Here is a 24,362-nt window from a genome sequence, read left to right as displayed (position 1 = left end):
ATAGATGCAAACGATGATGTTTTAATGAAAATTTTATTTTTCTAAAACGACGTTATTTTTAACGTCGTTAACTATTTAAAGACGAAGTGACCCAAATAGGAGAGAGTAAAATTCAGTGATAAAAAACATTCAATGCATTAAGTTCAGTGAGCAAAATAAGAAAGAGTAAAGTTTAATGATGAAATTTGTAATTTATCCTTATTTTGCTTTATATTGTATTAAATGAAAAAAAGTTCAAGGAGAAACAATTTAATTTAAGGCTAAAAAATAATAAGAATAGATGTAATTAAAATGTGATAAAAATTATAACACTTTTGATTTAATAACTTAAAAATTACTTTTTTCATAAATTTTCGATTCGCAACAAAAATGTTATTTTTCGTAATGTTTTAGTCTCAACCGAAATATTATAAAAATGTACATTTTAGGTTGCGTTTGACCTAAAATGTTATACTTTTTTATCACATTTTTTATTATATCAATTTTCGTTATTTTTTAATTTTAAATTAGATTATTGTACCGTATATAAATACAAAGTAAAGAAAGAAAAACAAAAGTGGCGGGTAAGGTGGGGGACTTGAAATCAAATATCAGAGAATTTGAAAACTATGCCTTCTACTAATAATAATTTTTCTCTTCACATTATCCGTTTTAAATTTTAAAATTATCTTATTTAAAATGTCTTATTAGAAAGTCAACAATAACAACATTTATATTTTTTATCCAATACACGTGTCATTCATTTATCTATCAAAATAAATCTTTTAAATGTATTAAAACTTTTTAGAATAATTTTATTATTTTTCTATTTTATAAAATTTGACAGTGATTAGATATTTCCTAAAATTGTATATAATATGAACAAAATTAATAGGACGGATGGAATATTATTTAGTAACCCTCCATTGGTAAAATTGGTTAAAGGAAACTATAAAAAATAAAAATAAAAAATGCTCCAAAGGAGTTCTAAGTGCCTAAATGACAACTACGTGTGTTAAAATTGAGTAGGTATAATTGATACATATCAACAATTGCTTACAATATACTATAAGATTAATTACATGATTGATAATTTATGTTTGTATTTTATTTATTTTTATTGATTTTAAAAAATATATATTATCACTTTCATTTTTATTTAATTAAGATATGACACGTGACATGACACGTAACATTATTTGATTATAATATTAAAATTTATATTTAATCTATTAAAAGCATGACTAGATTGAAAAATATGTAAATAATAGGACCAAATGTATAGTTATACTAAATATTTAATGTCAGCTAACTTATGTTGACCACATATAATTAAATAAAAATGAAGTGACCATATTTTATGTTTTTTGAAATCAGTGAAGAAAAGGACAAAACACAAACTTAGTGATGAATCGTATAATTAACTCTATGCTATGATTATTTTGATTGGGTTGATAGTTCATTGATGATACTAAACGCTATTAACATCTCCCCAACTGATACACTATTGAAGTGTTAAAAATGAAATATTAAATTACAACACTTATGTCAGGGATGAATGCAAGATTTTATGTTTAGGAGGGCGAACTTAAACTTATAAAATTTCAGGAGCGGACTTGAACATATAAAGTTCAGGGGCGAAAACAAATTTTCAAAATAAAATATAGATAAAATTTAAAATATACGGTTTAAGTGACCGCTCCGCCCGTTCCCCTCTAGATACATCCCTGCTTATGCGTGAGTGGATGACGGGAATTATGTTTTGAGAAAGAATGAACATTTTCAAGTGGATTGTAATTATACGATATATGAACTTTATTTTCGTTTGTGCTTCCGGTCATTTCTTATTTCTTTCTCATCTGAGCTTTCTTTCTGTCTGAATCTGAAATCTTTTATTAGGAAGGGAAATATGGTTATCGTTGGCGAGTGAGAATCCTAAGCTTCATGTTTTATTCTTTCCTTTCATGGGTCACGGCCACATGATACCGATGGTTGACATGACCAAGTTGTTCGCAATGAGAGGTGTAAAGGCAACCATCGTCACCACTCCGCTTAAAGCCCCTTTCGTCTCGACGGCGATCGAAAGAAGCAAAGATTCAGGCATCAACATCGAGATCAAACTCCTCAAGTTCCCTTGTGTTGAACTGGTTTACCCGAGGGTTGTGAATGTTAGAATTTTGATTTCTAATATTGATTCATATAATTTAAGTAATTGATAATTGTTGTTATTGTACATACAATGATGATTTAAAAACTATAGTGGAATCAGTTTTTTTTAAAAACTCACATAGAAATTTTTTTTAAGGCTCTCTCTCTTTTTTCTCTCTTAAAAAGAAAATAAACACTCTCTATTTTGGGGTTCTGATTCTTTCATAAAAAAAAAAACAAGTCTTGATTATCACAAGGCTAATTGATGATTATACATATTGGGATTAGATAACATTTATTATTTCTTGTTTTGGGATATTCAACTATCATAATGGAATCATCAAGTAAGTTTTCATTTCTTTTATTGTAATTCTTAATAATTATGCCATCTTGATTTGGTTGATTTAATTACCCTATCAAGATCCTTATGTGTTAATTGCTTCCACATGCAAGATTATTGATTTTAACATTTGGCCTCAAAGCAAAGTCAGGTTTGATAGAAATTAAATCACCAATTTAGGTTTCATAAGAAATTTGGGTATTTTTATTATTATTAAAGGTTTCATAAGAAATTTGAGTATTTTTCTTATTAAGGTTTCATAAAAATTTGGGGTTTTTTTTATTGAAGATTAATTGAAGTTGCCAAGCAAGTAGAGTTAATGACGGTGTCGTGGAAAGTGAGTTGTTGCTGCAAGTTTAGGATCACATCAAACAATTTTGGATCATGATTTAAATCTTTAATATTTTAGTGAGTGTGTTATTCACCAAAGTGGACAACTCAAAATTCATTAAATGATTTATATTATGTTTATAAATGTTTATTTGATGTAGCATCATAAATGACATTTAAGAATAATAAACATTTATAGGTATTAACATATAGTTATACGATTACCCAAACGTAGATCTTACTCATGGTTAATAACAATTGAAGTAGGTTATGAACTTTTTTTAATTAATAAATAAGTTACATCCAAAGAAGACTTGTATGTTAAAGTAAACTTAATGATTGACCTTATATATGTTATAAGAATGATGCATGTTTAATGATTGTTGTTTGTGTTTAGATTTAGCCCAAAGGTGAATTTAAATGCAATGTTTTGGTATATGTTATAGTATGAGTTGTGGTTTAAATTCAAAGCAATTAATATGTAAGATGTAAATGTTTGCAGTGGTCCCTACTATGCAAATATGACTACCAATGGTATTAAGTTTAATGGGCAAATCTATGATGATTGGATTGAATATGTCAAGCTAAATGTTGAACTTTTGGGACTCAATTTAGCTCTAGTTATGGATGAGCCCACTAAACTGATCGATACTAGTATGAAGGCAGACAAGAAATTGTGGGAGAACTGGGAGAGATTGAATAGTATGATGAGCTTTCTTAAGCTTAGCATAGCGCCTAATATTAAGCCTTCCCAGCCCAAGACTGAGAATGTAAGGGATTTTGTGGTTGAAATTAAGAAGTGTACTATGACAAACATTGTGGATAAGTATTTTGTTGATGCTCTTATTGATGATTTATCTAATAAAGAGTACATCATAGCTAAGTCAATGGAAGAACATTACTCACATGGTGAATACCTACAATCGACTTAAAAGTTTGGATATGGATCTTGGTGAAAGGGTGTTGGTTGAGTTCATGCTGAAATCATGTAAGGGTGATGATTTCAAGCAATTTCGGAGAATATACGACCAATTTAAGGAAAAATGGTCTCTTTCAAATACTAAGGCCATGCTCTTGCAAGAGGAGACATGTTAAATGGAAGACCTTAAGGTCAAACTTCCCCAAGCCAACTTTGTCTATTGTGGTAATTCAAACGTTGGTTCTAGTGGAAGTAAAGCTTCAAGTAAGAAATAGAACAAGGGAAATCTCATTTAAGGTGCATCCCGGTAAAGGGTAAGGAGGATTTGTAAGATACTGAAATGTTATGTTGCAATAAACCTTGGCACAAGAAGGCTAATTGCAGAAAGAGGAAAACATGGTTTGAAAGAGATATACATTTTGTTTTCGTATGCTTTGAATCAAATCTAATTGAGGTACTTCTAATACTTGGTGGCTTGATATTGGGGCAACAACTCATGTTTCTAATGTTATGCAGAGTTACCTAAATATCTACTAAATGCCGAAAAGTGAAAGATTTCTATTTATGGGAAACATGATGAATGCTAGAATTGTATGTGTAAGGACATAAATAATTGTGTTAGATACGAGCTATTGCCTTGATCTTGAGAAGTGTCTATATGTTCCAGATTCTTTAGAAATCTTGTTTCTGTTTCTAGGTTGGATGATTTTAGGATTGGACATGATTTGTTTTCATTGTATCGTGGAACAAACCTTTGTGTACTAGTTTATTGTCGGATACTTTTTATTGTTTCAATCTATATTCTACTTTTGTTAATTCCTTGTTTAATGTTGATGGTGAATGTGATGTTGGTATGAAAAGGAATGCACTCAATGAATCTTCTGCTGACTTATGGCATAAAAGACTCAGTCATATATCCAAAGAAAGGATTTTGAGGCTAATTAAAAGTGGAGTTTTGTCTCAATTGGATTTTACCTATTGGAATGATACTTGTGTGGATCACATTAAGGGTAAGGAAACCAAACCTGTATCAAAACAGGCTGCCACAAGGAGTAGTTGATTACTTGATTTAATACACACATATATTTATGGTCCTTTCGATGAACTGTCTTGGGGTGGTGATAGGTATTTTATCACCTTCATTAATGATTACTCTAGGTATTGTTACCTATATTTATTGTATGAAATAACTCAATTAATTGATGTCCTTGAGATATTCATTATGGAGGTTGAGAGGCAGTTAAATATAAAGGTTAAGGTAATATGTTCCAATAAAAGTAGTGAATATTATGGAAATACATCAGAAGTTGGACAAATTCCAGGTCTATTTAAGAAGCTCCTTAAGTCTAAGAGCATTTGTGTATAGTATACAATGCCCGTATCACACATCAAAATGGTGTAGTAGAAAGTTGTAATCGTACATTGATGGAAATGGTGAGAAGTATGATGAATGATAGTTTTATACATGTTTCATTGTGGATGTATGAATTGAGGACTGTCACATACATATTAAATAGGGTACCTAGTAACCTTGAGGTACTTGCAAGGCACTAAGGATCACATGCTCACATATAAAAGAACTAGTAACCTTGAGGTTGTTGGTTACTCAGACTTGGAGTATGTCGGATGTTCGGATACGTGGAAGTCTACATTTGGCTATGTGTTCCTTCTAACTGATGGAGTTGTCTCATGGAAGAGTGGTAACCAGTCTATCATTGCTACTTCCACTATGGAGGTTGAATTTGTAGCATGCTTTGAAGCTATAGTTCAATCGTTATGGCTGCGTAATTTTATTGATGGTTTAAGTATCGTTGGTACCATTACTAAACCGATGAGGATTTATTGTGATAATGCGATAACTATATTTTTCTAAGAACATAGATACCAAGGGTTCCAAACATATAGATTTAAAGTATCTATCTATCAAAGAAGAAGTGCAAAATCAAATAGTTCAAATAGTGCACATTGAAACCAATGATATGATTGCGGATCCGTTGACTAAAGGACTAGCTCCTGAGACATTTATTGGCCATGTTAGTGAAATGGGAGTAGTCGCGAAGTCCTTGTATAACGGATGATTAGTCATACATGTATGAATATATGTCTTGCACATTTATATTTGTTTGATACTCTAGATATCGATGTTTGTTTGGATTTTGCTTATTTATGAATCATATTTTAGTTATGCATATTTTGTTATGATTATAGATGTTGGATCTTATTTTAAGACATTGTTGGATAATATATTTTCGGGTGTCTATTAAATTGTGTCTGTTTGAATTGGATTGATCTGTAATACATGGAAGGAATCAAGACGTTTTCCAGGCCCGTGACCGCCATGATTTGGTCAGTTTAGTTCTTATGAAGTTGTGACTTATATATTACATTATTTAATTTAGCTTAAATTATGTTAATATGTTATATATGAATCAAGTGGAGAACATTAAAAATTTTGATTTCTAATTTTGATTCATATAATTTAAGTAATTGATAATTGTTGTTGTTGTACACACTGTGATGATTAGTGTAGTATTGGGGAGATAATTATCGAGTGTAAATCCCTCCATGCCATACCATGAAAATATAAGTTCAAGTGGTGTTATATGTAACACCCATCTCTCGTATATCTTTCCGTTCCGTACACAAGATATAGATGTCACATCACTTTTGAAACAGTTCTTCCTTTGAAAACCTGTAATATTTTGTTTCTTTTTATAAAACATTTTAATTAAAACTAATATAAAACATGCATAAAACTTACTTACATAACAAAAAGTATAATTCGAATGTTTCATCATTTTACAAAATGGTAAATCAATGTTTTCAGAGCGTTTTACTAAATGTATTACATGCCAACTAAATACATCAAAAAGTAGATATGTATGTCATACTGTTACTAACGAGGCGATCCTTGCTTCGATATCCGACGATCTCCTTACCCTGCTTGTATTACGACCTACGCGTGGAATAAACACACGTTAAGTATTTACTTAATGAGGCAAGACTAATAGTATGATGAAATCATCATTTCATTAATTCATATTGATCAAATACCAATTCATTATTTCCAAGTTAACATCATTTCATTATGATGCACCCATAGTGCCTATACGGTCATTCATAAACTCATTATGAATTCTGTGGGTTGCATAGTGCCGAACGGTTATTCATCAACATATGATGAATTTTGTACTTTGGACACTTAGTGTAGAAATGGTTATTCATCAACATATGATGAATTTCGTACTTTACACACTTAGTACCAAATCGGTTATTCATCAACATATGATGAATTTCGTACTTTGCACACTTAGTGCCAAAACGGTTATTCATCAACATATGATGAATTCCTTACTTTTCACACTTGGTGCCAAAACGGTTATTTATCAACATATGATGAATTTCGTACTTTGCACACTTAGTGTCGAAATGGTTATTCATCAACATATGATGAATTCCGTACTTTGCACACTTAGTGTCTATTTGGTAATCACCACACACATATTAAGCAATCATACATATATGACTAGTATAAAATAGTTACACAATTAAATGCATTCACCTGCCTTTCCTCGCTACTGTATCCAAAATGCAAAGCTGATTACTCAGGTACTTTGCCTTTGCCTTTCGTTTTGCTTGACTTGGGAACTTGATTTCGATCTACTCAAGTATCCATTAAAGACACATACAATACCAATTATTAGTATATTTCTTAACAATTTACTTAAACTGTAACATCCCCAAAATAGGGCTAGTGACTAAAATTTACGTTTTTTGAAATTTTGTGATCAAGTTAGGAAAATTTGGGAAGTTTAAGGACTTAATTGGGAATTTATTTAGGAGAATTGATTAGTAAAGATGAAAAGGTTAAAGGGCATAATGATCATTTGATAGGAAATGAATTTAAAATTCATTTAATGGGTATTATATTTACACGTAGAAGATTTAAAAAAAGGAAATCCAGAAAATTCTCTTCATCTTTCTTCTTCTCCTCTCCACCGTGACTCCATAGATAAAGGTAAGAAATATTTTAGTTGGTTATTTCTTGTAAATCATGTTTGTTAATGATTATTAGGGTGTTAAGAAAGCTTATGGAAGCTTAAAGAGTAATAGGAACCTAAAAGAATGGAAATTTAAAGGGATTGAATATAAGGGGCTTTTAAGTGAATTATTGGGAGGGAGTTTGTAAGTGGATTTTTAAGTCATATTTGACTTTTCAAAGGTGTAATTAAGAAGATATAAGTAATATCATTGGATTAAGAACATATTGAATAATTGGTATGATTTTTGGTTCTAAGTGTTCTATGGGAATTTTGGAGGTTAAAATGTGTTAAAGTGATGTAAGTTAGTTTGTGTGTATGTTGAGTTTAAAGGCTTTAAAAAAGAGTAAAATGAGAAAGATAACAAAGTTTTGGTAATTTTCGGGTTAAAGAAGTGTAATATGGGTTGGTAGTATCGGTACTGGAGTAAGTATCGATACTACAAGACAAAATATGTGATAATCATGTGTAGGTATTGATACTACATGAACATTATCGATACCATAAGGAAAAAGTTGGTAAAATATTCATGGGGTATCGATACTGAAGTGATAGTATCAATACCATGGGTATCGATACCAATATGGAGGTATTGGTACCATTTTTACAATGAATTCCATAATCAAGAATAGGCATCGATACCTGGGATGGTATCGATACCACAAGCAAGAGGTATCGGTACTATACTTGTAGTATTGATACTACTTAAGTTGGAATTTAGAAATTAATACTTTGTTTAGTTTGCATTGGTAAGAATCTTTTAGAATAATTTGAATCCTGATATTTTTTGGATTGTATATTCGTGTAGATATCGATCGAAAGCAAAGTCTGGATAATTCAACAGAGTAAGTTTCGAGAAAGATAAAGATTGGTATTTACTAGTGATACCCAGGTGAGTATGATATTAAGTATAAGTTATTTATGGAATTAAGACTTGCGATGAGTCTAATTCCGATATTAGATAACATGAGTACACGAATACAAGCATGTAGTGCTATGAGGCTTATGTGTACATAAGTATATGCATAAGTCTAGATGTAAGTGTATCTCTATGCATGATCTATGTGAATGCATGTATGTGTTATAAACCATGTGAACTGATATAATTGACTTATGTAATTAAAGAGAGAAATGAGATGAGCTATGTGATAATAAGTTATATGATTACATGATCCTAAGATATAAGCCATGTGATAAGAGATATGTGATTACTGAAAATGATATAAGTAATGTGAAAGTGATCGATCTATGTGACTATATGTCTATGTGAATACAAGTGTATGTGATATGATACAATAGATAATTAGATATGACTCTACGAGAATATTACAAGATCTACATGTTAAGAAGCTATAAGGTCATATATGTGATATGAATGTGTGAATATGTGACAAACATAAATGATAATGCCCATGTTATGTGATATCAGTGCACAACCTCAATGTACTCACATATCTTTAGTTTCCCAGAAGTATACATGGGCTAATAAAGAGATAAAAACAATACACTGTATGTGATGTATATGCTCTGTTATGTGAAATATATTACATGAATTATGTGATGTTGTGTGTATTGTTTGGTTAATGAGTCATATGATGGTTAAGATGTTAATAAGAATGTTAATAATGATAATGATGGTATATTTATATGTGTATATAAGTATTATGTTGTAGGAAATGTACATGCATTGTTAAGTAGTTATAGTTGTTATTATTCATTTACATGTCTTACTAAGTCTGTGACTTAGTGTGTGAGTGTTTCACACGTAAGATCCGAGAAGTTAGAAAGTGAAGGTAGGCATCAGAGACAACATAACATCATCGGAGATCAGATCAGAAGAAGCTAACATTATGTTCTTTGTTGTAATATAAAGTTGGCATGTACCTAAAGGATGAAATTTTTAAGCTCTGATCAGTTTTTGTAAACTTTTTGATTTAATGTATGTAATTATCAGTATGTTTAAACTATGTCTGAATTTTTTCTCTATTTTATATAAGTAAATGATTTGAAAGGTCGATGTGACATCTCGGACTCGTATGGTTGGATACGGGTTGGGGTGTTATATTTAATGGTATCAGAATCAAGATTTAGCCGATTTTAGGCTTAAACTAAAGTAAAAAATGTTTAATAAGTATATATGCCAACAAAATGGTGAAAACTTCTGATATGATAGAGTAATGAGTATGTTGTCTTTAATGGAGTTATATGGTTATGTCTTAGATGTCTGATCGTGAGAGCTCTCGAAGTGAAAGGAGAAATAATAGACCTAAATGTAGTAGCAATTCAACTGCCCTGACCAGATAAGGTGAAGAGCAAACACCTCTGGTAGTACCTGTACAAGATCAAGGGTTGTTTTTAGGACGTTAAACGCTATTCTGACGTGCTTTCAACCTCCTGCTCCCTCAACTCCTAGAGTGAATGTAGCTAAGGAATTGAAAGGGTTAGGATCACCCGAGTTCTAGGTGAAGCTGAGGAGGGTCCTGTTTGCGGACCTTTGGTTAAACAATGTTAAGATAATGTTAGATGGACTCCACTGCTCTGAAGTGGAGAAATTAGATGGAACAGTTTTGCTGTTGCGAGGTCAAGCTCGAGTATGGTGGATAAATGTCACCAGAGATTGAGAAGTGATCAAGTGACATGGTTATTATTCTTAGAACAATTAAAGCATAAGTATATTGGTGACCATTTATTAGGAAAATAAAGTAATAATTTTTTAACTTGAAAGGGGATTATAGTGTATGAATATGAATAAGAGTTTAATAAGTTAAGTTGTTTGTCTGAGCTTATTCCGAATGAAAAAGATGTATGTGATTGGTTTGTGAAGGGCTTGCGCCCTAGATTAAAAGAGTGTTGTTAGCTTTGAATTTGTCATATTTCAAGAGGTGGATAATCGAGCTAAAGCTCTAGAAAGAGCTTAAAATGAGAGGTTCAGAGACCAGAAAGTTCAAATGTCTAAATAAGTTGGTGCTTCGTCGAGTTCGGCACCATTAAAGAGAAGTAGAGATTCTGATTCAACCTCAGACTATGCCTGAATCAGCGGCATCTTCTACTAAAGATCAAATTTAAGTCAATCAAGGCAATGCTCACATTGTGGAAAGAATCATGTAGGAGTATGTCGAGTAGTTTCAGGAGCCTGCTTTAGATGTGGTGATATAAGACATTTTATTTGAGATTGTCCATTCATGACTGATGAGACTGTACAAAGAGAGCGATCTGTTACGTATCTCAGAGAAGTAGAGGTAGATGTCGTGAAAGAAATTAGCCTAAGTCATCCACTCAACATGATATGCATACACTACACGGTTTATAATTTAAGCACCGACGAAGATTTCGATAATCCAGAGATCAGTGCAGGTACTTTTTAATTTTGTGGTAAAGTAGCTTTTGTTTTATAGATATGCGATCAACATGTTTATGCGTAGTAGTAAGTAATGAAAGATGTAAGTAGAGGAAGCAACATAAGAATGTGAGGATGTTATGAATAGATAATTTTCCATCTCTTGGCTAGAGAAAATTCGAGGACGAATTATCTTAAGGGGAGATTTGTAACATACCCAAAATAGGGCTAGTGACTAAAATGTAAGTTTTCAAATTTTGGGATAAGTTAGGAAAATGGGGAAGTTCAAGGACTTAATTAGAAATTTATTTACGAGAAGTGATTAGTAAAGATGAAAGGTTAAAGGGCATAAAGGTCATTTGATAGGAAATGAATTTAAAATTCATTTAATGGGTATTATATTACACGTGGAATATTAAAGAAAAGGAAAGGAAATCTAGAAATTCTATTCATCTTTCTTTTCCTTTCCACCGTGACTCCATAACTAAAGGTAAGAAATCTTTCAGTTGGTTATTTCTTGTAAATCATGTTTGATTTTGATTCTTGGGGTGTTAAGAAAGCTTATGGAAACTTAAAGAGTATAGGAACCTAAAAGAATGAAAATTTATGGGGATTAAATATAAGGGGTTTTTAAGTGAATTATTGGGAGGGAGTTTGTCAGTGGATTTAAAGTCATATTTGACTTGTCAAGGGTGTAATTAAGAAGATAGAAGTAATAGAAGTGGATTAACAACATGTGGAATAATTGGTATGAGTTTTGGTTCTAAGTGTTCTATGGGAATTTTGGATATTAAAGTAAGTAAGTTAGTTTTGGAGTATATAGTTGAGTTTAAAGGCTTTAAAGAATAGTAAAATGAGAAAGATAGCAAAGTTTTGGTAATTTTTGGGTTAAAGAAGTATAATCTGGGTTATTAGTATCGGTATGGATGAGTAAGTACCGATACTACAAGATAAAAATATGTGATAATCATGTGTAGGTATCGATATTGCATGAACAATATCGATAATATAGGCAAAAGTTGGTAGAAATTCATGGGGTATCGATACTGAAGTGATAGTATCGGTACCATGGGTATCGATACCAATGTGGAGGTATCATACCATTTTATAATGAATTCTAGAATCAAGAATAGGTATCGATACCTGGGATGGTATCGATACTACAAGCATAGAGGTATCAGTACTGTACTAGTATTATCGATACTACTTAAGTTGGAATTTAGAAATTAGTACTTTGTTTAGTTTGCATTGTTAAAATCTTTTAGAATAATTCGAATTCGATATTTATTAGATTGTATATTCGTGTAGATATCGATCGAAAGCAAAGTCTGGATAAGTCAACAGAGTAAGATTTCTCGAGAAAGAGATAAGAGATTGGTATTGACTAGTGAGACCCAGGTGAGTACATGAAATTAATTATAGTTATTTATGGAATTAAGACTTGCGATGAGTCTAATTCTGATATTAGATTACATGAGTACACGAATACAAGCATGTAGTGCTATGAGGCTTATGTGTACATAAGTATATGCATATGTCTAGATGTTAAGTGCATCTCTATACATGATCTATGTGAATCCATGTATATGTGATAAACCATGTGAAGTGATATAATTGACTTACGTAATTAAAGGGAGAAATGAGATGAGCTATGTGATAATAAGTTATGATTACATGATCCTAAGATATAAGCCATGTGATAAGAGATATGTGATTACATGAAAATATGATAAGCAATTTGAAAGTGATCGATCTATGTGACTATATGTCTATGTGAATGCAAGTATATGATATGATATATGATAATGAGATATGAGACTCTACGAGAATATTACATGATCTACATGATATGAAGCTATGAGATCATATGCCTATGTGATATGAATGTGTGAATAAGTGAAACATAAATGATAATGCCCATGTTATATGATATGAGAGCTAGGGGTATAGTTGGTGTGCCAAGAGTCGAGGGTTCTACGTGGTCCTTCGGACATATATGTAATCCTTTGGAACATATATGCGGTACTTCGTGACACATATTGGTCCATTGGAATATATATATTATCTTTAAGGAGAATTTTATGTGGTCTTTCGGGACATCTACGCGGTCCTTCGGAATAATTTTATAGGCCCTCAATCAAAATTTATACAAGCTTGGTGACAGCATATGTGCACAACCTCAATATACTCACATCTTTAGTTATCAGAAGTATACATAGGCTAATAAAGAGATAAAAACAAATACACTGTATGTGATGTATATGCTTTGTTATGTGAAATGTATTACATAATTATGTGATGTTTTGTGCATTGTTTGGTTAAATGAGTCATGTGGTTAAGAATGTTAGTATAAGAATGTTAATAATGATAAGGATGGTATAGTTATATGTGCATATAAGCATTTTGCTGTAGGAAATGTACATGCATTGTTAAGTAGTTACAGTTGTTATTATTCGTTTACATGTCTAACTAAGTCTGTGACTTAGCGTGTGAGTGTTTCACATGTAGGATCCAAGAAGTTTGAAAGCGAAGGTAGGCAACAGAGACAACATAACATCATCGGAGATCAGATCAGAAGAAATTAACAACATGCTTCTTTGTTGTAATATATAAAGTTGGCATGTACCTAAAGGATGAAATTTTATAAGCTATGATAAGTTTTTGTAAACTTTTTGATTTAATATATGTAAATTAAGTATGTTTAAAACTAAGTCTGAATTTCCCTCTATTTTATATAAGTAAATGATTTGAAAGGTCGATGTGACATCTCAGACTCGTATTCAGGTCAGATACGGGTTTGGGTGTTACATAAACAATACTCAAAAGTACATATTATTAACTTTCTATAATAATCTCAGCCTATTTTAACATTTCTGGCTCAATAGTATCGATACCCCTACCATGGTATCGATACTACTATACTATGGTATTGATACTTTGATACGATATCAATACCATTTTTACATTATGTTATCAATGATATCGATACCTTCCTCATAGTATCGATACCCCCTTCTTTCGGTATCGATACTTCTTGCATCAGTATCGATACTACTCAGATATTCTTCCAATTTTAAGCCATAGTATCGGTATTGTTATATCAGTACCAATACCCGTACCTAGATTTTCCAGTTTTTAACCCGATTATTACCCAAATTAGGTCGAATTTCCTTATATTTACACCCAACAATACTATTAAACTCTTCTTTACCTATCCATACTGACTTTTCTTCATTTAGCTTCTTAAAACATCTAAAATATTTCAAGAACATTGAAATGTAAGAATCACACCACTTTTTCTAATATGTTCTTAATCCTATCCAATGCTTCTAATCTCTCATTTACCTCTTTGACAAGTCAAATTTACCAGTAAACATCAATAAACACTCATATATTTGCATATAATTTCAAAACCTATTTTATAAAATCTCCAATATTTCCTCTATCTCATAGTTTTAATCCCATTTAATCATTCCTTAAGTTTCTATCATACTCAAGGGTTCAATTACAAACCAAAAATGAAAGGATAAATTAACAATTTGAAATCTCACCTTTGGGCTATGGAGGAGAGCTATCCACAGGGAAAGAAGTAAAAAAAAAGAGATAATTTTTAGCTAACTTCATTTTCCCCTTTCCCCTTATTTAAATACCTTAATAACAATGGATTTTAAATTCATTTTATTCCAATGACAAAAATATCCCTTTTAATCCTCCATTGCTACAATTTAGTTTAAACCACTAATCCAAAACATTTTTCATCTTTTATCATTAACTCAAATAAATCCTCAAATTAAAAATCTTTTCAATAAAGTCCCCGATTCTATATTTGGGGCATTACAATTCTCCCCCTTAAGAAAATTCATCCTCAAATTTAAAGAAGTACCTGAAATGAAGAGGTGTGGAAACTGCTTTCTCATATACTCCTCTCTTTCCAAAGTAGCTTCTTCTACCTTATGATTCTACCAAAGCAGTTTAACCAACGGAATCCTTTTGCTACGCAATTCGTTGGTTTCCTTAGCCAAGATCTGCACTGGTTCCTCCTCATAAGTTAAATCTGGTCAGATCTCTATTTCTTCAGGAGTGATCCCATGGGATGGATATGATCTACACCTTCTAAGCATCATACGTGGAAAACATTATGGATCTTATCCATATCCAGAGGCAAAGCTAACTGATAAGCTACTGGTCCGACCCTTTATAAGATCTCATAAGGTCCAATGAATCTCAGACTCAGCTTTCCTTTTTGCCCAAAACGTAATACCTTCTTCCAAGGCGATACTTTTAAATATACTTTGTCTCCCTCTTAAAATTTGATTTCTTTTCTTTTCAAATCAACATATGACTTCTGGCGAGCTTAGGCTATCTTTACATTACTCTGGATAATTTTCACTTTTTCCTCCATATCTTTTATCAAATCCAGGCCAACCAGGTCTCGATCTATCATTTCAAACCAACTTAATGGTTTTATGCATTTCCTCCCATACAAAGGTTCATAGGGGGCCATTTTAATACTTGATTGATAACTATTGTTGTATGCAAATTCCACTAAAGGAAATTACATTTCCCATGATCCTTTAAATTCAATCACACATGCCCTTAGCATATCTTCTAAAATATGAATAGCTCGTTCTGACTGCCCATCTATTTGTGGATGAAAATGTATACTAAAGTTCAATCGAGTACCCAATGACTCATGTAAAGACTTATAAAATTTTAAAGTAAACCTTGGGTCTTGATCGGGCACTATCGATATCGGTACTCCATGCAGTCTAACTATCTTTTTTATATACAACTCCACAAACTTATCCATCGAGTAATCTACTCGAACTGGGATAAAATGAGTTATCTTGGTCAATCTGTCTACTATTACCCACATCGAGTCCTTTTTACATGGTGACAAAGGTAGCCCTGAAATAAAATCCATTGTAACTCTCTCCCACTCCCACTCAGGAATGGATATTGGGTGCAATAATATGGAAGGCACTTGATGTTCTGCTTTCACTTGCTGACATGACAAACATTTTGCAACAAACTATGTTACAACTCTCTTCATACCAGGCCACCAATAACGACTCTTCAAGTCCTAATACATTTTATTCCCGCCTGGGTGCATCGTCAAAGGGCTATAATATGACTCACAAAGAATATATTTCCTCAATTCATCATCATCGGGAATGCAAAGTCTTCCACGGTAATATAAACATCCATTATCCCTCATCTCGAAATCTTTGGCCTCTTCTTTTTCGACTTGAGCCAATCTCATCAAGCATTTCTTATCTCGACCTTGCAGCTCTTTCACCCGATCCAAAAAACATCGAATTTAACTTTAATTTAGAAATTAAAGCCCCATCTTCTTTTAAAGACATATGTTTATCTAAAGCCCTTAAAACCGCAAAAGTATTTCGACTGAGCGCATCAACTACCACATTAGCCTTTCCCTGATGATAGTCAATAACTAAATCATAATATTTTAAGAGCTCAATCCATCTTCTCTGCCTCAAATTCATCTATTTATGAGTCAGCAATTACTTTAAACTCTTGTGATCTGTGTAAACATGGCAATGCTCATCGTACAGATAATGACACCAAATTTTCAAAGAAAACACTACTGCTACCATTTCCAAATCATGTGTTGGGTAATTTTCTCATGATTCTTCAACTATCTTGAGGCATAAGCCATAACTTTCCCCTCTTGCATCAGTACACATCCCAATCCATTATGGGATGCATCATTGAAAACGACATAATCCTTACCTGACTTAGGTTGAACAAGCACTAGGGCCTCTATTACTATTCTCTTTAGCAATTTGAAACTTTCTTGGCATTTTTTCATCCAAAAAAAGGCACATACTTTCGTAACAACTTAGTTAGCCGCAGAGCTAACATTGAGAAGTTCTTCACAAACCTCATATAATACGCAGCAAGCCCCAAGAAACTTCAAACTTCCGACACATTCTTTGAGGATTGCCAATCCATTATGGCTTGAATCTTTTTGGAATCTACTTTTATGCCTTCTGCAGAGACTGTATGACCCAGAAAAGCAATCTCAGCTAACCAAAACTTGTATTTGGACAATTTCACATATAACTTCTTATCACGAAGTATTTGAATAACCACTCTAAGATGAGCATCATGTTCCTCTCTTAACTTGGAGTACACTAATATGTCACATATAAATACCACAACAAATTGATCTAAGTACGGTTGACATACTCTTTTCATTAAGTCCATAAATGTTGCAGAAGCATTAGTCAATCCAAACGGCATCATAACAAATTCATAATGTCTGTACCAAGTTTGAAAAGCCGTCTTGTATATATCTTCCTTTTTTATCTTTAACTGATGGTACCCCAACCTCAGATCTATCTTAGAGAACACTACTGCACCTTTCAATTGATCAAACAAGTCATCAATCCTCGGAAGAGGATACTTGTTCTTTATCGTTACTTTATTTAATTGACGATAGTCAATACATAACCACATGGACAACCGGTCCTTCTTTTTCACAAACAACACATATGCTTCCCAAGGAGAAACACTAGGTCTGATAAATCCTTTATCAAGTAGCTCTTGCAACTGTGCTTTTAATTCCCTTAACCCCGTTTGAGCCATTCGATACGGAGCCATAGAAACAGGATCGGTACCCGGGTAAACCTCAATAAAAACTATACTTCACGATCTGGAGGCAAACCCAGTAATTCCTCCGGAAATACCTCTGGAAATTCCTTAACTGTTGGAATATCTTTTAATCTCACCTCCGACACTCGAGTCTCTATTACATTAGCTAGAAAAGCTATGCATCCCTTTGATATCATTTTCTTTGCAGTCATGGTTGATATCATATTGGAGTGTGATTTCGTTTTTTCACCAACTACTACTATTTCGGAGCCTTCTGCGTCATTCATAAATAATCACTTCCTGCGATAATCCACCCATCCATGATGTGGAGACAACCAATCCATACCCAAGATAATTTCAAATTCTTCGAAAGACAACTCCATCAAGTTTACCCGAGAACACAACTCTTTGTATCTTAATCTGACATTTTCTATATACCCAAGTTACCCTTACACTATCTCCCATAGGGTTTACTACTATCATTTCAATAAAAACTGGTTCAAAAGAAATTCCTCTAGATCTAACAAACTTTGTACTAATATATGAGTGCGTAGAACCAGGGTCAACTAAAACAAAAACAAGTTCATCAAAAAGGTAAAATGTACCTGTTATGATCTCCAGATCATCTCGATCCTCAATGGTCTTTATATTATAAATTCGGTCCACTCCCCGAGTATCTTGTCTTTGGCTAGCCTCAAATTGATCGCCTGATCTTCCTCTTCCACTATTTCTACTAGGTGCTGATATTAATCTCTCCGTTTGCACTGATCTATCCGGATCTCTGTGGACAGTTTCGAGCATTATAACTCATTCCTCCATAAATAAAGCATGCGCCATAGAGCACTCTACATACTCCCCGATGAAATTTGCCACATGTCTGACATGGGCTACTTATTTCTCTAAAAGCTCTACCGGAGCTGGCATTAAAAGAATGAGACTGCTTAGTTTTCTTTGTAGCTGCAGCAGAATAAACCCTATCAGTATATCAGGAACTTAATCCCTTGCCTCTTTTAGGATGATGTATAGATGAAGACATCCCCGTCCTTTTTCATGTCTGCATACTCTGCTCCACTGCCAAAGTCTCTTCTTGAGCTCTTTCAATAGCCTTAGCTCTATTTATAACTTCTTGTAAGTTAGGCAAGTTTAAGGCCAACATCATCTCTTTCAACTTAGTCCCCAGACCCTCAATAAACCAATCTCGTCTAGTTTTATCATTAGGAACCACCTTGGTAGCATAACAACTAAGCTTATTATATTCGGCCTCATACTCATGCACCGTTCGATCGCCTTGTTTCAAGTTAAAGAAACATCAACATCATTGATCTCATAAACTGCTCCATGATATACTTGTTCTTGAACTCATATTGGAAGAATTTCCAGTTCACTTGTTTGGGTGATGCATACATCGTCGTATTTTTCCACCATATCCGAGCTGAACCTCGGAGTAACGATATAGCTCCACCCAATTTTTCATGATCGGAGCACTGTATATCATCATTACATCATTCAACCATAAATCCTCCATTAGAACCTTCATGATACTAGAAGAGTAGGGAGAGACGGAGGAGGTTGGAACCTTGTCAAGATAGCATCGAGACCTTGCATAAAAACTCCAAACTCCGGAACAGGTATACCTTGAGGTGTCGGTACGATGGCATTCTCCAACGGAATTGGATGTTCACTACTTTCTTTATAACTTTCACTACTCGGTCCATCTTTACTCTCTCATCCAGCCGCTGTTCTCGAATTCGTAGAATCTGACAACTAGTATAACATACATAAAGATAGTACTTAAGTTAGTAAGGAGAGACATCTATCATATTCATTCTATACCCTATCAGTAACCTTGACATCTTAGTGGCATGTAACATCTTTTTACATCAAAATACCCTCGATTTCGGCCAAGAATTAGCTAAACCTGTAGCTCTGATACCAATAAATGTAACACCCATCTCTCTTATACCTTTCCGTACACGAGATATAGATGTCACGTCACCTTTAAAACAGTTATTCCTTTGAAAACCTGTAATATTTTGTTTCTTTTTATAAAACATTTTAATTAAACTAATATAAGAATGCATTAAACTTACTTACATAACAAAAAGTATCATTCAAATGTTTCATCTTTTTACAAAATGGTAAATCAAATGTTTTTCAGAGTGTTTTTACTAAATGTATTACTTGCCAACTAAATACATCAAAAAGTAGACATGTATGTCATAATGTTACTGACGAGACGATCCTTGCTTCGATGTCCGACAATCTTCTTACTCTGCTTGTATTACGAACTACGCATGGAATAAACACGTTAAGTATTTACTTAGTGAAGAAAGACTAATAGTACGATGAAATCATCATTTCATTAATTCATATTGATCAAATACCAATTCATTTTTCTATGTTAATATCACTTCATTATGATGCACCCGTGGTGCCTATACGGTCATTCATAAACTCATTATGAATTCTATGGGTTGCACACATAGTGCCGAAATGGTTATTCATCAACATATGATGAATTAAGTACTTTGCACACGTAGTTCCGAAACAGTTATTCATCAACATATGATGAATTTCATACTTTGCACACTTAGTGCCTAAACGGCTATTCATCAACATATGATGAATTTCGTACTTTGCACACTGAGTGTCGAAATGGTTATTCATACTTAGGTACTTTGCCTTTGCATTTCATTTTGCTTGACTTGGAGCTTGATTTCGATCTACTCAAGCATCCATTAAAGACATATAAAATATCAATTGTTAGTATATTTCCTACAATTATCCTTAATAATACTCAAAGTACATATTATTAACTTTCTATAACAATCTCATACTATTTTAACATTTTGGCTTAATAGTATCGATACCCCTACCATGGTATCGATACTACTATAATATGGTACCAATACTCTAATATGTATCAATACCATTTTTGCATTATGTTTTCAATGGTATCAATACCTTCCTCATAGTATCGATACCCCCTTTCGGTATAGATATTTCTTGCATCAATATCGATACTACTCAGTTGTTTTTTCCAATTTTATGCCTATAATATCAATATTATTCTATCAGTATCGATACCTTACCCAGATTCTCCAGTTTTCAACCCGATTATTACCTAAATTAGGTCAATTTCCTTATGTTTACACCCAACAATACTATTAACTCTTCTTTACCTATCCATACGACTTTCCTTCATTTAGCTTCTTAAACATCTAAAATCTTCCAAGAACATTCAAATCTAGAATCACACCACTTTTTCTAACATGTTCTGAATCCTATCCAATGCTTCTAATCTCTCATTACCTCTTTGACAAGTCAAATTTACCAGTAAACTCAATAAACACTCATAATTAACATATCATTTCAAACTCATTTCTAAAATCTCGAATATTTCCTCTATCTCATAGTTTTAATCCCATTTAATTATTCCTTAAGCTTCTATCATACTCAAGGCTTCAAAAACCAACCAAAAACAAAAATGATAAACTAACAATTTGAAATCTCACCTTTGGGATATGAAGGAGAGCTATCCACGGGGAAGAAGAAAAAAATATGATTTTTTGCTAGCTTCTTTTTCCCCTTTTTTCTTATTTAAATACCTTAATAACAATGGATTTTAAATTCATTTTATTCCAATGACTAAAATGTCCCTTTTAATCCTCCTTTGCTACAATTAGTCTAAACCACTAATCCAATAATTTTTCATCTTTTATCATTAACTCAAATAAATCCTCAAATTAAAAATCTTTTCAATAAAGTCTCTGCTTCTATTTGGGGTAATACTTATGTGTAACTGAAAAGTAGAGGGCCTTTCGTTATTTTGTGATTTAAAAAACATAGTGGAATCAGTTTTTAAAAAGCTCACGTGTCAGACATTTTTTTCAAGAATCCCTCTTTTCTCTCTTAAAAAGAAACAAGAACACTCTTTGTTTTGGAGTTCTGATTCTTTCATCAATAATCACAAGTATTGATATCATCGCAAGGCGAATTGAGGATTATACAGTGTTGGATTGGATAACATTTATTATTTCTTGATTTTGGGATATTCAACTATCATAATGGAATCATCAAGTAAGTTTTCATTTCTTTTACTGTAATTCTTAATAATTATGCCATGAGCTTGATTTGGTTGATTTAATTACCCTATCAAGATCCTTATATTAATTACTTCCACATACAATATTAATTGATTATAACAGTGAAAACCTTGATTCCATCCTTCTTCCCAAGGAGCAAACTTGGACATGAACCACAAATATTTATGGTAGTAAACTTATTCCAACAACCTTTTGAGCAGCTACTACAAGAATGAAACCGGTTTGCTTAGTCGTCAATATGTCTTCACTTGGGCAACTGATACTTCTCACAAGTTTGGAATTCCCAGGTTAATGTTTAACGCCTAGTTTCTTGTGATTATGCATATCTGAATCCTTTAATCTATATCAATCACACAAGGAAGTGGATTCGGATTCTGAACCTTTTGTGATTCCTAACCTCCCAGGTGATCTTCGGTTGACAAAAGATTAGATGCTTGATATTTTTAAACAAATTGAAGAGAACGGCTTTGCTGAGTCAGTGAAGAAATTGAGAGAAACTGAGCTGAGAAGCTATGGGTTCATTGTCAACAGTTTCTATGAGCTAGAAGCCTTATGTTGATCACTACAGAAACGTATTGTGAAGAAAAGACATGGCATATCGACCTTGTTTCGCTGTGCAATCGGGTCTTTGAAGATAAAGCAGATAGAGGGAAGAAATCATCCATCGACCAACACAAATGCTTAAAGTGGCTTGATTCAAAACAACTCGATTCAGTGGTTTATATATGTTTCGAAAGTGCGGTCGATTTCAGTGCAGCTCAGTTAAATGAGATATCTTTGGCCATTGAAACGACAGGGCAACACTTCATTTGGGTTATCAGAAAGAACACAAGGAAGAGGACTGGTTACCTGAAGGATTTGAAAAGAAAATGGAAGGCAAGGAGTTATAATAAGGGGATGGGCACCACAAGTGTTGATTCTTGAGCACCAAGTAATAGGAGCCTTCATGACTCATTGCGGATGGATCTCCTGAAGGATTTGAAAAGAAAATGAAGGCAAAGGAGTTATAATAAGGGGATGGGCACCACAAGTGTTGATTCTTGAGCACCAAGTAATAGGAGCCTTCATGACTCATGCGGATGGATCTCAACGCGAGAATGTGTTTCAGCTAGTTTGCCGATGGTGACCTGGCTGGTGTTCACGGAGCATTTCAAAATAAGAACAGTGACCGAGGTATTCAACATCGGATCGGAGTCGAGGTTCAAAAATAGTTTGAAGTGGTGGGAGGTTTTATGAAAATATGACAATCATGCCATAGAGAATGCGGTGAAAGGGTGATGGCGGTGAAAAGAGAGAAATGAGAATTAGGGCTAAGGCGTAAGAGAGATGACAAAAAGAGCTGTTGAAGGTTCATAGTTTCGTGATTTGAATGCTCTGATCTAAGAACTATGCTCCCTACGCCCTTGAATCATATTTATACGTTGAAGTTTGTTTTGCATTGGATTGTTCAGCATATTAATAGAGCTGACTATATAATAGTAAGCAGTGCAATGAGGTTCATCATGACCTGAAATTCGTGAAGATTCATTGCCACGAGCCTGGCTGGAGTGTATGCTTAGCCAACTCGTGTCTTAATGTTGTGTTTTAGGCTTTGTCCTAGCCTACTTATTATCAAAAATAAAATAAAATTTAGTCTAAATGTTACGTCCAAAACGTAAACTGTTATATTGACCCAAATTATAATTAGTAATTAAGTTAGATTTTATTGTAATTGTTTTAGGCAAAAATTCTTATGGATTAAGAATTTTTAGTGATCAAGTATTTGACTTTATAAATAGAGAGAATGTCTTAACGTAATTAGATAAGAGAATTATTTTGGAGAGATGTAATCTTCTGAGATCTCTGTAACTTTTAGGGTTTATGTTACACAGATAGTTTGTAGGGATTGAGAGTTTTTTGCGATACACTGGGTTCTGGTATCTGTACCGGTTTGGGATACATGTGATATCATGACTTTTACTCTTCGTGTTCTCTACATTTATAATAGATTATTGTTCATCTTGCCTGTAGAGGTAGGCAAGGTCGAACCACATTAAATCTCGTCTCATGTGCATATCTTATTTTATGTTGATATCTCTTTGATTTTTTTTCACTCTCAAATTTCTAACAAGTGGTGTCAGAGCCAGGTTCGGGCTAAGGAGTTTTGAAGGAATTTGTTATTGCGGATTTGTTGCGGTTTTGGTGACATGCAAGATGATTGTTGCAATGAGTTTTCAGTTGCAGGGAATTTATTGATTATTTGATACTTTGATGGATTTTGCAGCTTACGTGAAGATTGAAGTTGTTATAGACTTAAGTTGTTGAAGACTTAAGTTGTTGAAGACTTGAAAACCAATTTTTGGATGAAATTTGGGTCATGGGGGAAATTTATTATATTTTGACCCAAATTATAATTGTTAATTAAGTTGGATTTTATTGTAATTGTTTTAGGCAAGAATTCTTATGGATTAAGAATTCTTGGTGATCAAGTATTTAGCTTTATAAATAGAGATAATGTCTTACCTAATTAGTGAAAGAATTATATTGGAGAGATGTAATCTTTCTG

At 33.0% G+C, this 24,362-nt stretch overlaps 1 pseudogene; it reads left to right on the top strand.

Moving 5' to 3' along the window:
- The first annotated feature begins 1,712 nt into the window (after positions 1-1,712).
- On the top strand, positions 1,713-23,224 carry LOC120122151 (annotated as a pseudogene).
- The last annotated feature ends 1,138 nt before the right edge of the window (positions 23,225-24,362 follow it).

This window comes from Hibiscus syriacus, unplaced genomic scaffold (genome assembly GCF_006381635.1).
Source record: "Hibiscus syriacus cultivar Baekdansim isolate YM2019G1 unplaced genomic scaffold, ASM638163v2 tig00110384_pilon, whole genome shotgun sequence".
NCBI lineage: Eukaryota > Viridiplantae > Streptophyta > Magnoliopsida > Malvales > Malvaceae > Hibiscus > Hibiscus syriacus.
This window is presented reverse-complemented; position numbering and strand designations above follow the sequence as displayed.